The 19012-nt window shown below is 42.5% G+C and overlaps 1 protein-coding gene across 2 annotated transcripts in view; it reads right to left on the minus strand.

Annotated features, from left to right (window-relative positions):
- Nucleotides 1-19012, minus strand: part of LOC118365706 (rab11 family-interacting protein 4A-like) — an 86967-nt gene that overhangs the window by 34804 nt on the left and 33151 nt on the right. The window lies entirely within an intron of this gene.

Raw genomic sequence — 19012 nt, forward strand, 5'->3', positions numbered from 1 at the left:
GCTCACTTACAATCAAAGACTTTGGCTACAGGTCAACCAATTGGCCCACAGCTATTTGTTTATATCCAATTTGTTAGAGGGCTGGCCTTCTCCTTTCACATTCTATTCAGGTCTACCTGGGTGAGACTGGCGTATTGTATTTCAGTTGGCGACATGTAGTAATACTTTGAGGGTAATACTTTCAGATCCAGCATTAATGTGATTTCTTGATGTTATTCACAGAGAGAAGAGTAGAGTGATTAAACGATTCTCAAGGGGAATGGAACTGTGTATCGGAGGAATAGTGAGGTGAAATATGAATCAAGAGTGAAGAATGAAGTGAGAGGAGATTTGTTGCAAATGATTGTACTGCATTATGCTGTGACTCCAATCACACACGCACATCACATCACACAAACTCCCTCCGTCTCGCTGACACACACACATTCCTTCCAAAGAAAAAGAAATACAAATAGTGTATGTTGCAGAGTTCTGTGGGGACTTGAGGCTGACAGCATTCACTATGCAGCATCAAGACAGAGGAGGGAGAGAGTGTGTGTGTGTGTGTGTGTGTGTGTGTGTGTGTGTGTGTGTGTGTGTGTGTGTGTGTGTGTGTGTGTGTGTGTGTGTGTGAGAGTGAGAAAGAGGGTGTGTGAGAAAAAGATAGAGAGAGAGCGAGAGAGGGAGGGGAAAGAGAGAGAGAGAGAGAGAGAGAGAGAGAGAGAGAGAGAGAGAGAGAGAGAGAGAGAGAGAGAGAGAGAAGAGAGAGAGAGAGAGTGGGTGTGAGAGCGAGAGCGAGGAATAGAGAGAGAGTGAGAGGGGTCTTAAGTGGAAGAAAAGACAGGGATACAGTGAGGGGTAACAGGCACGGAGTAGCTGTTGTGGAGTGGCTGACGTGAATGCCAACAACAGTGCTACTTTCCTACTGCCAAGACGCAGGACTGGGGGAATTCAAACACAACCACGGCCACACACATGCACACACACACACACACAGTCCAATGTTTCTGCTCTACCAAAGTGGGCAAACCATTTTCCTGTAGACCTATTCTACTTCATATGCAGGGGCATGCAGTATTGAACACAAATCCAACACATTTACCCAAGTGGACTTTAAACAAAATAGTGACCAAATGTGCATTTGTTTTGTTATTTTTTTGTTGGGGTGGTTACATGTACATTATCCATTTCAAATTATTAAGTTTATAAAACCTGTACCCGTTAGTGATGAGCGATTAGTGCTTTTTGAGGTCAGTTCGGTTTTGGTACAATTATTTAAAAATAATCACAGTTAGCCAAAATAATCAACATCACATGCATTATGAAAGAATGAGATTAATATGATTTTAGATCTTTTTAATTGAAATTCCAAAACCTAAAACAGTGGACATTCAATTGGCAAAATATAAAAAATATTCCATTGTCTCCGTCAGGTCCACATTGGGTAGACATCAATAGAAAATAGGAAATTACTATGAAATAATATAATATTTCAGTTGTGTATATTCCTTTGTTTTGATGACTTCGTAAATTTTCATTCTTTAAAAATCATATTTCTCATCTCTGCTCAGGTAGTAGCAGCCAAACAACATTATCTGTGCTCCCCATACTGTACTGTCATCCTATTTAGCTAGACTAGCCTGCCTAACGTATGCTGCAGAGCTGTCTGACTAAATCCTTTTACTAGTTCTTCAAAGAAGATAAGGCATACTTTCATGAACTGTCTCTATCCATCTCACTCTTCATTGTGTTGTGTACTTTCCTCTCTCATGCGATCTGTGTACAGTGGGGCAAAAAAGTACTTAGTCAGCCACCAATTGTGCAAGTTCTCCCACTTAAAAAGATGAGAGAGGCCTGTAATTTTCATCATAGGTACACTTCAACTATTACAGACAAAATTAGAAGAAAAAAATCCAGAAAATCACGTAGGATTTTTAATGAATTTATTTGCAAATTATGGTGGAAAATAAGTATTTGGTCACCTACAAATAAGCAAGATCTCTGGCTCTCACAGACCTGTAACTTCTTCTTTAAGAGGCTCCTCTGTCCTCCACTCGTTACCTGTATTAATGGCACCTGTTTGAACTTGTTATCAGTATAAAAGACACCTGTCCACAACCTCAAACAGTCACACTCCAAACTCCACTATGGCCAAGACTAAAGAGCTGTCAAAGGACACCAGAAACAAAATTGTAGACCTGCACCAGGTTGGGAAGACTGAATCTGTAATAGGTAAGCAGCTTGGTTTGAAGAAATCAACTGTGGGAGCAATTATTAGGAAATGGAAGACATACAAGACACTGATAATCTCCCTCGATCTGGGGCTCCACGCAAGATCTCACCCCGTGGGGTCAAAATGATCACAAGAACGGTGAGCAAAAATCCCAGAACCACACAGGGGGACCTGGTGAATGACCTGCAGAGAGCTGGGACCAAAGTAACAAAGCCTACCATCATCCAAAGAACACCATACCTACTGTGAAGCATGGGGGTGGAAACATCATGCTTTGGGGCTGTTTTTCTGCAAAGGGACCAGGACGACTGATCCATGTAAAGGAAAGAATGAATGGGGCCATGTATTGTGAGATTTTGAGTGAAAACCTCCTTCCATCAGCAAGGGCATTGAATATGAAACGTGGCTGGATCTTTCAGCATGACAATGATCCCAAACACACCACCCGGGCAACGAAGGAGTGGCTTCGTAAGAAGCATTTCAAGCTCCTGGAGTGGCCTAGACAGTCTCCAGATCTCAACCCCATAGAAAATCTTTGGAGGGAGTTGAAAGTCCGTGTTGCCCAGCAACAGCCCCAAAACATCACTGCTCTAGAGGAGATCTGCATGGAGGAATGGGCCAAAATACCAGCAACAGTGTGTGAAAACCTTGTGAAGATTTACAGAAAACGTTTCACCTCTGTCATTGCCAACAAAGGGTATATAACAAAGTATTGAGATAAACGTTTGTTATTGACCAAATACTTATTTTCCACCATAATTTGCAAATAAATTCATTAAAAATCCTACAATGTGATTTTCTGGATTTCTTTTTCTCATTTTGTCTGTCATAGTTGAAGTGTACCTATGATGAAAATTAGAGGCCTCTCTCATCTTTTTAAGTGGGAGAACTTGCACAATTGGTGGCTGACTAAATACTTTTTTGCCCCACTGTAAATGTCTTGGAATGGCCTAGTCAAAGCCTAGACCTCAATCCAATTGAGAATATGTGTGTATGACTTAAAGATTACTTCATACCATCAGAACCCATCCAACTTGTAGGAGCTGGAGCAGTTTTTCCTTGAACAATGGGCAAAAATCCCAGTGGCTAGATGTGCCAAGCTTATAGAGACATACCCCAAGAGACGTGCAGCTGTAATTGCTGCAAAAGGTGGCTCTACAAAGTATTGCATTTGGGGGGTTCTCTGCTGGTGTGCAGTATTTGGGGGGTGGGGTGAATAGTTGCATGCTCAAGTTTTCAGTTTTTTTGTCTTATTTCTTGTTTGTTTCACAATAAAAAATATTTTGCATCTTCAAAGTGATAGGAATCAAATGACACCCCCCCCTCCCAAAAAAAAATCTGTTCTTTCCATTTTTTAATAATGGATTTAATGGTGCTATGTGGGATGTTCAAAGTTTCTGATATTCTTTTATAACCCAACCCTGATCTGTACTTCTCCAGGTCCCTGACCTGTTTGGAGAACTCCTTGGTCTTCATGGTGCCGCTTGCTTGGTGGTGCCCCTTGCTTAGTGGTGTTGCAGACTCTGGGGCTTTTCAGAACAGGTGTATACATACTGAGATCATGTGACAGATCATGTGACACTAAGATTGCACACAGGTGGACTTCATTTAACTAATTATGTGACTTCTGAAGGTAATTAGTAAAGTGGGTGAATACATATGCACGCAACCCTTTTTTTTTCATTTCAGTTATTTTTTTCATTTCACTTTGCCAATTTGGACTATTTTGTGTTTGTCCATTACATGAAATCCAAATAAAAATACATTTAAATGACAGGCTGTAATGCAACAAAATATGAAAAACGCCAAGGGAGATAAATACTTTTGCAAGGCACTGTATGAGGACCAGCTTGGGAATTTAGCCAGGACTCCAGGGTTAACACCCCTACTCTTACAATAAGTGCTATGGGATCTTTAGTGACCACAGATGGTCAGAACACCCGTTTAACATCCCATCAGAAAGACGGCACCGTACACAGGGCAATGTCCCCAATCACTGCCCTGGGGCATTGGGATGTTTTTTTAGACCAGAGGAAAGTGCCTCTTACTGGCCCTACAACACCAGCAGCATATGGTCTCCCATCCAGGGACTGAACAGGACCAACCCGGCAAGCCAGCAGTGGGATGCATGGTTCAAAAGGCATATAGACTGGAGAAGGATAAGTTGATATATACCAGAAAAGACAATGCATAACAACTGCAAAACACTCTGCAGAAACTTTAGAGTGACTCACAATAAGTGCATTTGAACACAGAGGCTGGAACAACCACATAATATCAGTCGAGCATCGTAACTCATTAAGAACACAGACAGCATATGTCCCTCTCACATTTCTTATACATTTCTTTAGGCTCTAACAGAATATGCATTCCAAATGGCACCCTAGGCCCTATATAGTGCTCTACTTTTGACCACTACTAGTGCGCTACATATAGAATATGGTGCCATTTGGGATGGAAGCAGAGAAATATGCTGCTATAAATGTTAAAGCAGGGTATATATTTTGCTTATCTGGAACATTTTCAGCATCTTGAAGCCACCATCTGCTACAGTACATGGAGAGAATTAGCAAACACCTACTGCACCACTTTACACAGTGACAAAATGACAACGTAGGCAGAGGTAGAGAGAGAGACAGAGAGAAAGAGGCAGAGAGAGACAGGGAGAGAAGAGAGAGAGGGGAAGAAATAGGATAAAGAGAGACAGGGAGAGAGATAGAAGAGAGAGAATAAGGAGAAAGGGATAGAAATAAAGAGACAGGGTTGATATTCCTCTATTGTGTGTGACCGACTGACTTGATATTTACCTATACATTTGCACTCTCTCTCCAAATTGCTATAGTATGGTCTAGAATGTATATTGCATGGCCAGACTGCATACCTCCTCCCTCTCCCAAGGTAAGTGGCGTTTCAGAGCAGTTAAGTGCCTCTCGTTTTCAGGGCATGCAGAATCAAGCCTCCACGCAGTCCTATTTGCCCTGCCTATCTCTCTCTCAGGGAATTATCTGCAGACACTACAAAGGAATGAAACGGAGAGACGCACACAGTCGTACACACACACTAGCGATCAGATCCCGTTGCTGCCGCTTGCCATGAAATATTCAGCTGTTCTCTACCCACAACAGAACGACAGCACACACACACAGCCCTCCTTATAACATACAACTGCAATAGCTGCAGCGTCTATACAAGCGGAGCTTGAAGACATGGTTGGCTGAAAAACCAGGATCTTGGCCCAAAATCAAAGCTATGGTAAAATCACTATTAACTGCCATGCCACTGTGACTGTACAGCGCAAGATGTTATAGGTGATATATAGTCCTAGGCTAGAAAACAGTGCCCCTCTCTAGCGCTAACAGGATAAGTTACCCAGTCCCCTTCTGTGTGTGTAACTGATACCAGCACTTCCAGAGTGCCCCAGTACACAGCTATGTTATGGTGAAACCAGGCCACTGGGTTAGTGGCGCCCTCAAGGCACAATTAAAAGAGTTATGTGGAGGTATTGATAACCACTACATGTTCTTCTGCCTTTGTTGGAAAGGTTAGGATCTCTTTTATACAGTATATCATGTAGAATGGGAACAGACACAAGCAATAAAAAAATAACACAAAAAACGGTATACTGTCTGACCCTGTATTCCAGTCCACAATAAGTTCCAATGCCTCTTTCTCTCTGTACGATATTGGCCATAATAGTGCAAGGCCAAGGGGCCAAACATTCACTTTCCCTTGACTTGCTATGATCTAGTCGTGGGACACCATAGCGGTTGGTATGAAGTAGAGGTCGACCGATTAATCGGAATGTCCGATTAATTAGGGCCGATTTCAAGTTTTCATAACAATCGGAAATCTGTATTTTTGGGCACCGATTTCCGATTATTTTTTTTTTTTAAATGTATACCTTTTTATTTAACTAGGCAAGTCAGTTAAGAACACATTATTATTTTCAATGACTGCCTAGGAACTGTGGGTTAACTGCCTTGTTCAGGGGTAGAACGACAGATTTTCACCTTGTCAGCTCAGGGGTTCCAATCTTGCAACCGCACAGTTAACAAGTGCAACGCTCTAACCATTGCACTCCACGAGTAGCCTGCCTGTTACGCAAATGCAGTTGAAGCCAAGGTAAATTGCTAGCTAGCATTAAACTTATCTTATAAAAAACAATCAATCATAATCACTAGTTATAACTATTAATCCAGTTTAGCAGGCAATATTAACCAGGTGAAATTGTGTAATTTCTCTTGCGTTCATTGCACAGAGTCAGGGTATATGCAACAGTTTGCCTGGCTCATTGCGAACTAATTTGCCCGAATTTTACGTAATTATGACATACATTGAAGGTTGTGCAATGTAACAAGAATATTTAGACTTAGGGATGCCACCCGTTAGATAAAATACCGAACCGTTCCGTATTTCACTGAAATAATAAACTTTTTGTTTTCGAAATGATAGTTTCCGGATTCGATCATATTAATGACCAAAGTCTCGTATTTCTGTGTGTTATTATGTTATAATTAAGTCTGATTTGATAGAGCAGTCTGACTGAGCAGCAGCAGGCCCGTAATCATTCATTCAAACAGCACTTCTGTGCGTTTTGCCAGCAGCTCTTCGCAAGTACAGCGCTGTTTATGACTGTAAGCTTATCAGCCTAATGGCTGGTGTAACCAATGTGAAATGGCTAGCTAGTTAGCTGGGTGTGCGCTAATACTGTTTCAAACGTCACTCGCTTTTAGATTTGGAGTAGTTATTCCCCTTGCGCTGCAAGGGCCGCGGCATTTGTGGCGCGATGGGTAACGATGCTTCAAGTGTGGCTGTTGTCGATGTGTTCCTGGTTTGAGCCCAGGTAGGGGCGAGGAGGGGGACGGAAGCTATACTGTTACACTGGCAATACTATAGTGCCTATAAGAACATCCAATAGTCAAAGGTATATGAAATACAAATGGTATAGAGAAATAGTCCTATAAATACTATATTAACTACAACCTAAAACCTTTTACCTTGGAATATTGAAGTCTCATGTTAAAAGGAACCACCAACTTTCATATGTTTTCATGTTCTGAGCAAGGAACTTAAACGTTAGCTTTTTTACATGGCACATATTTTACATGGCACATATTTTTACATGGCACATATTACTTTCTTCTCCAACACTTTGTTTTTGTCACGGATTTCATCTGGAGATAGAGAGGAGGTCCAAAATGCGGCGTGGTAAGTGTTCGTCATTTTAATAGAAAAAACGGAACACTACAAAACAACAAAGTGACAACCGTGATGCTAATCAAACACTGTGCTAACAAGCATCATAACATAGACAATCACCCACAATGACAAAACAGGCTATCTAAATATGGTTCCCAATCAGAGACAACGACTAACACCTGCTTCTGATTGAGAACCATATCAGGCCAAACACAGAAACAGACAAACTAGACATCCAACATAGAATGCACACTCAGATCACACCCTGACCAAACAAAACTTAGAAACATACATAGCAAACTATGGTCATGGCGTGACAGTACCCCCAAGGTGCGGACTCCGGCCGCAAAACCTGAACCTATAGGGGAGGGTCTGGGTGGGCATCTGTCTGCGGTGGCGGCTCTGGCGCTGGACGTGGCCCCCACTCCACCATAGTCTTAGTCCACTTTAGTAGCGTCCTTTGAGCGGCGACCTTCGCCGCCGACCTAGGACTGGCAACCCTGCTAAAGGACCCCACTGGACTGAAGGGCAGCTCAGGACTGAGGGGTAGCTCAGGACTGAGGGACAGCTCCGGACTGAGGGGCAGCTCCGGACTGAGGGGCAGCTCCGGACTGAGGGGCAGCTCTGGACTGCGTGCAGGTGCAATGGAGCTCTTGAGCACCGAGCCTGCCCAACCTTACCTGGTAGCATGCTCCCGGTAGCCAAGCCAGTGCGGCGAGGTGGAATAGCCCACACTGGGCTGTGCTGGCGAATTGGGGACACCATGCGTAAGGCTGGTGCCATGTACGCCGGCCCAAGGAGACGCACTGGAGACCAGATGCGTAGAGCCGGCTTCATGGCACCTGGCTCGATGCCCACTCTTGCCCGGCCGATACGAGGAGCTGGAATGTACCGCACCGGGCTATGCACCCGCACCGGGGACACCGTGCGCTCCACAGTATAACACGGTGCCTGCCCGGTCCCTCTCGCTCTCCGGTAAGCACGGGAAGTTGGCGCAGGTCTCCTACCTGGCTTCGCCACACTCCCCACTCCCCCAATACATTTTTGGGGCTGACTCTCGGGCTTCAATGGAAATGGAAAAATTGTGTGTGTGTGTGTGATCGCTCGGAGTAAGTATGAGTCCGGGTCCCATGTGGTTCAGTTGGTAGAGCATGGCGTTTGCCAGGGTTGTGGGTTTGCTTCCCACGGGGGACCAGTATGAAAAAAGTATGAAAATGTATGCACTCACTACTGTAAGTCGCTCTGAATAAGAGCGTCTGTTAAATGACTAAAATGTAAAATGTATGACAGAGAGAAATCCAAATGAAAAGATAGAATGGAGAGAGTACTACTTGTCAAACTACTAGACATATGAGGACCAGGTTGCACATCACTGCTGAAGGGGAAGTGTTAGAAAGGATGTTGAAGACTAGATAGATCACTTCCCCTATTACTGGGGGTTGTTGTGGACAGCAGGCACTTTCTGTGTCCAAAATAGCACCCTATATAATACACTACTTATAGTGCACTTGATAGGGCTTAGGGTGCCATTTCAGACAGCAGTCAGTAGCCCTGAGTAAGACCAGTGTGAACTGAACTGAGACCAGCAGAACCAAACGCATGATACGCATCACACCATGGCGGTCAATTACACAGACAGACAGGCAGGCAGGCAGGCAGGCAGACAGACAGACAGACAGACAGCAACCACAAAGTATATGAGCACATACACACATACAGTTGAAGTCGGAAGTTTACATACACCTTAGTCAAATACATTTAAACTCAGTTTTACACAATTCCTGACATTTAATCTTAGTAAAAAATCCCTGCCTTAGGATCACCACTTTATTTTAAGAATGTGAAATTTTAATTTTATTTTACCTTTATTTAACCAGGCAAGTCAGTTAAGAACACATTCTTATTTTCAATGACGGCCTGGGAACAGTGGGTTAACTGCCTGTTCAGGGGCAGAACGACAGATTTGTACCTTGTCAGCTCGGGGGTTTGAACTCGCAACCTTCCGGTTACTAGTCCAACGCTCTAACCACTAGGCTACGCTGCCGCCCCTAATGTCAGAATAAGAGTAGAGAGAATGATTTATTTCATCACATTCCCAGTGAGTCAGAAGTTTACTCAATTAGTATTTGGTAACATTGCCTTTAATTGTTTAACTTGGGTCAAACTTTTTGGGTAGCCTTCCACAAGCTTCCCACAATAAGTTGGGTGAATTTTGGCCCATTCCTCCTGACAGAGCTGGTCTAACTGAGTCAGGTTTGTAGGCCTCCTTGCTCACACATGCTTGTTCAGTTCTGCCCACAAATGTTCTATGGGATTGAGGTCAGGGCTTTGTGATGGCCACTCCAATACCTTGACTTTGTTGTCCTTAAGCCATTTTGCCACAACTCTGGAAGTATGCTTTGGTTCATTGTCCATTTGGAAGACTAATTTGCAACCAAGCTTTAACTTCCTGACTGATGTCTTGAGATGTTGCATCAATATATCCACATAATTGTCCTCCCTCTATCCATCTATTTTATGAAGTGCACCAGTCCCTCCTGCAGCAAAGCACCCCCCACAACATGACGCTGCCACTCCCATGCTTCATGGTTGGGATGGTGTTCTTCAGCTTGCAAGCCCCCCCCCTTTTTCCTCCAAACATAACGATGGTCATTATGACCAAACAGTTCTATTTTTGTTTCATCAGACCAGTGTGCAGTTGCAAACCGTAGTCTGGCTTTTTTATGGCAGTTTGGGAGCAGTGGCTTCTTCCTTGCTGAGCGGCCTTTCAGGTTATGTTGATATAGGAATCGTTTTACTGTGGATATAGATACTTTTGTACCTGTTTCCTCTAGCATCTTCACAAGGTCCTTTGCTGTTGTTCTGGGATTGATTTGCACTTTTCATACCAAAGTATGTTTATCTCTAGGAGACAGAATGCATCTCCTTCCTGCGTGGTATGATGGCTGCGTGGTCCCTTGGTGTTTATACTTGCGTACTATTGTTTGTACAGATGAACGTGGTACCTTCAGGCATTTGGAAATTGCTCCCAAGGGTAAACCAGACTTGTGGAGGTCTACCATTATTTTTCTGAGGTCTTGGCTGATTTCTTTAGATTTTCCCATGATGTCAAGCAAAGAGGCACTGAGTTCGAAGGTAGGCCTTGACATTCATCCACAGGTACACCTCCAATTGACTCAAATGATGTCAATTAGCCTATCAGAAGCTTCTAAAGCCATGACATAATTTTCTAGAATTTTCCAAGCTGTTTAAAGGCACAGTCAACTTAGTGTATGTAAACTTCTGACCCACTGGAATTGTGATACAATGAATTATAAGTGAAATAATCTGTCTGTAAACAATTGTTGGAAAAATGACTTGTGTCATGCACAAAGTAGATGTCCTAACCGACTTGCCAAAACTATAGTTTGTTAACAAGACATTTGTGGAGTGGTTGAAAAACAAGTTTTAATGACTCCAACCTAAGTATATGTAAACTTCCGACTTCAACTGTATATGCACATGCGCAAACACACAGCTAACCTATATAACCCCGCACACGCACACACGCGTATGTGCACACAGGACCACGCACACACACACACACACACACACAGTGTTTTCTCTGCTTCCTCTTAGTGAATACAACCCAGTAGCTGGAAGGGGCAAATGAGGCTCCAGTTGGGTCACTGTATGTTGACACAAATATTTGAGGAAGTCACTAAACTGTAAGCAGAAAGCACACAGACCATAGGAGCAATATGTCTGTTATAACACCGTCTGACCTTCCTCAATTTCAAGTGTGTTATGTTAAGACCACTGCATATTGTGACTACAGTTCTGGCTGGGGTACCGTGTTGAGGAGAAACCTCTGTGCTGAAATAGTCTGCTAGATATATTGGAACTTCCTCTACAGAATAAACTTCCTCTATTGCTGCAGGGAATGATGATACCAAATGGATTGTGTATTCCATACAACATTGTGCTGGTAAAGGCTATGTTTTCCAACCCTCTAACATCTCTTCTGTTATTCCTAAATTGTGTCTTAAATGAGGAACACAGTGTGGGTGTCAGAAAGAGAAACACTGTGTGAGGTTTAGAGTGAGTCTGTGAGACAGGACGTGTTTGTTGGTCTGACCATTGCACAGTGGGAGAATGTGAAGTTTGCAGTATGCCGGAAAGGTTTACAGTGTGTGTGTGTGTGTGTGTGTGTGTGTGTGTGTGTGTGTGTGTGTGTGTGTGTGTGTGTGTGTGTGTGTGTGTGTGTGTGTGTGTGTGTGTGTGTGTGTGTGTGTGCGTGTGTGTGCGTGTTTGTGCGTGCGTGTGCGTGTGTGAGCGTGAGCGGAGGAAGGCAGCCGGCCAGAACTGAGCTCCTGTGACAGCTCATCTATTCAGCCCCCACATCACAGGAAAATCAGCGACCTAATTAAAGAGAGAGGGAGAGAGAGACAGTGAGAAAGGATGGAACAGACAGGGTATGGATAGATGGAGAGTAGGGTTGCAAAGGGTCGGAAACCTTCTGGTAAATTTCTGGAAATTTAAGTTTTGCTCTATATTCATCAAAAAAGTTAGCTTATAACAGTGATAGTTTTTTTGTGGGATACACATAAGGCAATTCTAGGTTTTGTGGCATATTTTGGTTAAACTTTCCCCAATTCAATTGAATTGCAACCCTCTGCATGCACAGTGCATTCTTCCATCACATGTACAGCTGATTCTCAAGATCTTGCACACTAATGAGATGTTATTGAGCCCACACTACTACACTGTCTGAGCCAAGGACTACATGCTTTCTGGTAAGTTTTGATTAGAATACTGGGTGGGGTGAATATATTTTATATGACATACATGATCATAAATAGTAGCTTACAGCAAAGCGTGTTTTAATAATTTCTAACTTGTGAACAATTTCTGCTAGTTAGTTTTTTCTACCATGTGGGTTTTAGCTTGCTTGAGCCTGCTAACTGTGAGTGTTAATTCACCTGTTAATTCACCTGTTTCCATACGTGTTTCATTTTAAAACATGTATCTTACAAAGGAGTTGTTTAATCTAACTCCTTAACTATTTATCTGTACATGCAATTGCATTTGGGCTTTTTTACAAAAAAAAATCTCATCTTTACCATCTTTACATGAAAATGCCATGGGCACTATCTGATGTGTGGAGACATTTCACTGCAGCTAATGTAGAAGGAAAAGCTGTGTACATTTGCAAATACTGTGCCAAATCATATGTGAAGAATGCAACAAAGATGCAGAATCATCTGGCCAAGTGCATAAAGTTCCCTCAGCGCTCACAACAAGCAACCTCTGATAAAAGTTCCTCTACTTCTAGTCGAGATGAAAATGATGAATCAGACACCTTATCGATAGCAACAGCTCATGGTCCTCCTGGAATCTGAAGTTTTTTTGACTCAATGGAGGAACGTAGTCAGAGAAATGCTGACAAATGTCTTGCTCGAGCTGTGTATGCAACTTGTTTACCTCTGACGCTCACAGGCAATGTGTATTGAAAGAGATTTCTGAATGTTCTTCACCCAGCATACACCCCTCCAACCAGACATGCTTTATCTACTCATTTGCTGGATGCAGAGTTCAACAGAGTTCAAGTAAAGGTGAAGCAAATCATAGAGAAAGCAGACTGTATTGCAATCATCTCTGATGGTGGTCGAATGTTCGTGGGCAAGGAATAATTAACTACATCATCTCCACCCCTCAACCAGCAATCTACAAGAGCACAGACACAAGAGACAACAGACACACTGGTCTCTACATTGCAAATGAGCTGAAGGCAGTCAATGACCTTGGACCACAAAAGGTATTTGCACTGGTGACAGACAATGCTGCGAACATGAAGGCTGCTTGGTCTAAAGTGGAGGAGTCCTACCCTCACATCACACACATTGGCTGTGCACCTCATGCATTGAATCTGCTCCTCAATGACATCATGGCACTGAAAACAATGGATACACTCTGCAAGAGAGGCAAGGAAATGGTTAGGTATGTAAAGGGTCATTAAGTTATATCAGCAATCTACCTCACCAAGCAAAGTGAGGAGAATAAGAGCACCACATTGAAGCTGCCCAGCAATACCCGTTGGGGTGGGGTTGTCATCATGTTTGACAGTCTCCTGGAGGGGAAGGAGTCTCTCCAAGAAATGGCCATATCACAGTCTGCCGATATGGACAGTCCCATCAAGAGGATCCTCCTGGATGATCTATTTTGGGAGAGAGTGGTGTCGTGTCTTTGGCTATGCCGGATTAAGTGATATGACGTGCTATTCTATAAAACCCTTTCTCTGCAATTAATATTACCTGATTGAGCTAATCATGTAAATGTAATCAACTAGAAAGTCGGGGAACCACAAAATAATATTTATAGAGCTTTTATCTTCAGAATAAACTCTTAAAGACCAAGTAATATTTTACATCAATAGCAGTCAATATTAATCATCACCTTATTTCAGTCTCATCTGAAAGTTGTAAATGCTTGGTTATCTTCACGAACCCTGGCTAACAAGTTGAATCAGCAATACAAAATTGGGTTTAATTATTTATTTACTAAATACCTAACTAATCACACAGAACTACATATACACAGAATGAATCAAACCTTGATTACAAATTACGTCATAAAAGAAAACGTCCCTGGCAGGCGGAACAAATATGACAGTTAGTTACACAAAGAAAAGGGTCTGGGTTTGAGTGAAAGAGCGAGAAGACTGAGGAACAAAGGAAGAAGCGATGTCTCTATCGTAAATACAGTATCTTATGCATTCTAAATTACCGTCCATTTGGAAAAGGAAAATGCAATAAATATTTACTCTGAGCTGCACTTCAGTAGGTTGGTGGTAGATGGAAGGCAGTGTTGCCCAACCGAGTCCTTTGTCCTTTGAAGAATGTCTCTGGTGGTAAATTGGATACGTTGTAGTAACGTCATTGTGTGGTAGACAGAATACTCCATCTGTCCATTCCTAGCCCACATTTGCAGCTGCTGTTGCTAACTCAACGGCTAGGAGGTATCACTTCTGTAGTGAATAAGAGTTCAGAGTTCATACCATTCACAACCAAAGCTCAAACTGAGGTTGGCTTAGTTCTGTAGTTGACATGTTAGTCCTTTTAACGTATGGACCATCGTCCTCACATCCTCGGAACAGGAGGTTACATTTTCGTCAAGGCTTTATATAGTGGAGCGAGAAGGGTGTGTTTGAAAAGTTTTATAACCCATGTCTCTTCACAGGGGCGGGCCACTGATTGAGCAGAGCCCTAACCTTGTGAGAACCCACATCTCTCATTTGGAAGCTAAAATTACATTTAATCTCTTCACCAATAATTTTATATTAAAACATTTAAATTGAACCACAATTCCATGTGAATCCGATAACTACAATGTGCAGACATTCCACTGTAGAGTTTATGTCATCCTATCATTGATGAGAATGTCTCAGATGGCATCATATTCATTAAGTACCACCGCATATGTTCAATTGGTCGGATTACCAGAATATAGTTAATTTCCCCCCACCTTCTGATGTTCCCAGAATCTCTATGTTAACCAAGGGATTTTCAAATGTCACATCAGTAGGGTAGAGAGAAAAAAAGGGGGGAAGAGGTATTTATGACTATCATAAACCTACCCCCAGGCCAACGTCATGAAAGTGGTAAGCAGCCTGAAACTCCTGAAACCTATAGCAGTAGCCATTGCATGGATTGAGGGAGACAATGCCATTCTGTCTGATGTTCAGACTCTGCTTGCAGATGTAACAGAATAAATCTGTACTGCCCTGTACTGCACTTCACTGTTGCTCCAAGCAAAGGAAACTGCAGTTTTGAAATACATCAACAAGCATGAAGACTTCTGCCTGAAGCCCATACACGCCGCAGCATACATATTGGACACCAAGTATGCTGGCAAGAGCATCCTGTCTGGTACAGAGGTCAACAAGGCCTATGGTGTCATCACTACCATGTCTTGCCACCTTGGCCTGGATGAGGGCAAGGTTCTTGGCAGTCTGGCGAAGTACACTTCCAAGCAAGGGCTTTGGGATGGAGATGCAATATGGCAGTCGTGCCAATATATCTCATCAGCGACTTGGTGGAAGGGACTTTGTGGATCTGAGGCTCTTTCCCCTGTTGCCTCCACCAACATCAGCTGCCTCAGAGTGCAACTGGTCCTTGTTTGGGAACACACACACCAAAGCACGCAACAGGCTGACCAATAAAAGGGTTGAAAAATTGGTGACCATCCGGGCAAATTTGTGGCTTTTTGAGCCTCAACAAGGTTGGAAATTTACAGTGAAGATGAGGCCTCAGAGTATGAAGTTCAAGAGGTGGACATTGAAGAGGTCCAGGGAGAAGGCATGGAAGCCTGAGAGGAAGAAAAAACAAAGCTTTAGTTTCTAGACTATCCTTTTACAGATGTATGTTGTTGTATGTTGTATGTTGTATGTTTTTGGGAGATGCGATGGATCATTGGGGATCATTCAATATTCCCTTTCTTTTGTTGTTCATTGAAATCATCCCATGTGAAGAGTCAACTCAATTAAAGTTCAATTCGTATATATATATACACATTTACATTTGACATTTAAGTCATTTAGCAGACACTCTTATCCAGAGCGACTTACAAATTGGTGCATTCACCTATGACATCCAGTGGAACAGCCACTTTACAATAGTGCATCTAAATCTTTTAGGGGGGGGGGGGGTGAGAAGGATTACTTATCCTATCCTAGGTATTCCTTAAAGAGGTGGGGTTTAAGGAATACTATATATATACAGTGCCTTGCGAAGGTATTCGGCCCCCTTGAACTTTGCGACCTTTTGCCACATTTCAGGCTTCAAACATAAAGATATAAAACTGTATTTTTGGGGGGAAGAATGGGAAGAAGAATGGGAAGAATGTGAAGAATGTGAAGAATGGGAAGAAGAAGTGGGACACAATCATGAAGTGGAACGACATTTATTGGATATTTCAAACTTTTTTAACAAATCAAAAACTGATTATTCAGCCCCTTTACTTTCAGTGCAGCAAACTCTCTCCAGAAGTTCAGTGAGGATCTCTGAATGATCCAATGTTGACCTAAATGACTAATGATGATAAATACAATCCACCTGTGTGTAATCAAGTCTCCGTATAAATGCATCTGCACTGTGATAGTCTCAGAGGTCCGTTAAAAGCACAGAGAGCATCATGAAGAACAAGGAACACACCAGGCAAGTCCGAGATACTGTTGTGAAGAAGTTTAAAGCCAGATTTGGATACAAAAAGATTTCCCAAGCTTTAAACATCCCAAGGAGCACTGTGCAAGCGATAATATTGAAATGGAAGGAGTATCAGACCACTGCAAATCTACCAAGACCTGGCCGTCCCTCTAAACTTTCAGCTCATACAAGGACAAGACTGATCAGAGATGCAGCCAAGAGGCCCATGATCACTCTGGATGAACTGCAGAGATCTACAGCTGAGGTGGGAGACTCTGTCCATAGGACAACAATCAGTCGTATATTGCACAAATCTGGCCTTTATGGAAGAGTGGCAAGAAGAAAGCCATTTCTTAAAGATATCCATAAAAAGTATTGTTTAAGGTTTGCCACAAGCCACCTGGGAGACACACCAAACATGTGGAAGAAGGTGCTCTGGTCAGATGAAACCAAAATTTAACCTTTTGGCAACAATGCAAAACGTTATGTTTGGCGTAAAAGCAACACAGCTCATCACCCTGAACACACCATCCCCACTGGCAAACATGGTGGTGGCAGCATCATGGTTTGGGCCTGCTTTTCTTCAGCAGGGACAGGGAAGATGGTTAAAATTGATGGGAAGATGGATGGAGCCAAATACAGGACCATTCTGGAAGAAAACCTGATGGAGTCTGCAAAAGATCTGAGACTGGGACGGAGATTTGTATTCCAACAAGACAATGATCCAAAATATAAAGCAAAATCTACAATGGAATGGTTCAAAAATAAACATATCCAGGTGTTAGAATGGCCAAGTCAAAGTCCAGACCTGAATCCAATCGAGAATCTGTGGAAAGAACTGAAAACTGCTGTTCACAAATGTTCTCCATCCAACCTCACTGAGCTCGAGCTGTTTTGCAAGGAGGAATGGGAATAAATTTCAGTCTCTCGATGTGCAAAACTGATAGAGACATACCCCAAGCGACTTTACAGCTGTAATCGCAGCAAAAGGTGGCGCTACAAAGTATTAACTTAAGGGGGCTGAATAATTTTGCACGCCCAATTTTTCAGTTTTTGATTTGTTAAAAAAGTTTGAAATATCCAATAAATGTCGTTCCACTTCATGATTGTGTCCCACTTGTTGTTGATTCTTCACAAAAAAATACAGTTTTATATCTTTATGTTTGAAGCCTGAAATGTGGCAAAAGGTCGCAAAGTTCAAGGGGGGCGAATACTTTCGCAAGGCACTGTATATATACATATTTTTTTTTAATCATTTGCAATTATCTCTACTTATGATACGGTAAAAGGTTTATGTTTCTGTCTACATATGATATGGTAAATATATCCAATGCAAAAAACACATACATTTGTCACATCCTGACCTTAGTTCCTTTTTTATGTCTCTATTTTGGTTTGGTCAGGGCGTGAGTTGGGGTGGGCATTCTGTTTTGTTCTATGTTCTGTATTTCTGTGTTTGGCCTGGTATGGTTCCCAATCAGAGGCAACTGTCATTCGTTGTCTCTGATAGAGAACCATACTTAGGTAGCCTGTTCCCACCTCGATTTTCGTTGTTTCACTTTGGTTATTTTGTATTCAGTGTTCAGTTATCTTTCATTAAAATGGACACTTACCACGCTGCGTTTTGGTCCGATCTTTCCTACTCCTAATCAGATGAAGAAGATTGTTACAACATTTAAATGGTATTAATATTAATTTGCAAATATTTCAGTTAATTCCCATATATTCCCATTGTCACGGCCCCTCTGCAGTGCAGGGGCGGTTCCTCCTGCAGGCAGAGGAGGGTCGTTAGTGATTGGAGTGACCTGGGCTCAGGGTATTTGAACGTCATTCACACACAAAGATTCACGCATCCCTGCACTTTACATACACCTTACATTATGATACTTTCACACCTCATTCCTTTTTCTTTGTTTAAAGTTAATAGTTTGGTTTATAATAAAGAACCGTTTTGATTGGCGTACACCAATTGTTTGTGTCCCCTCATTTTTGTGCCACAGGCTATTAGCCGGCCTGTGACACCATTAATTCCCATGGAAAGTTTCCACCTCTGAATATTCACCAAAATGTGCAACCCTAATGAAGAGATAGAAAGGGGTTGGAAGCCAACAGAAAAAAGGGCAGTAACAGAAAGGAGCGAGAAAATCAATGAGCAGATGGCAAAAAGAACAACATGCAAGTGTAGCTAAAGAAGCTACAGTGTGAAAGAGAACGATAGATTAGAACAGAGGGAAGGAGGGAGGCTATTGGAAAAATGGGTAGGGTTGGAGGGAGGGAGTTAAAACCTTGGCCTTGGGCTATATCAGATGTGCTGGCTCAAATTTGGGGAGAGTTGGAGAGAGGCAAGAATGCTGCCACAAGGACTTTATCCCTTAGAATGTATCCCTTATAGACTTATAACATAGCAGGGCATAGGCAT

This window comes from Oncorhynchus keta, chromosome 32 (assembly GCF_023373465.1).
Source record: "Oncorhynchus keta strain PuntledgeMale-10-30-2019 chromosome 32, Oket_V2, whole genome shotgun sequence".
Classification (NCBI taxonomy): Eukaryota; Metazoa; Chordata; class Actinopteri; order Salmoniformes; family Salmonidae; genus Oncorhynchus; species Oncorhynchus keta.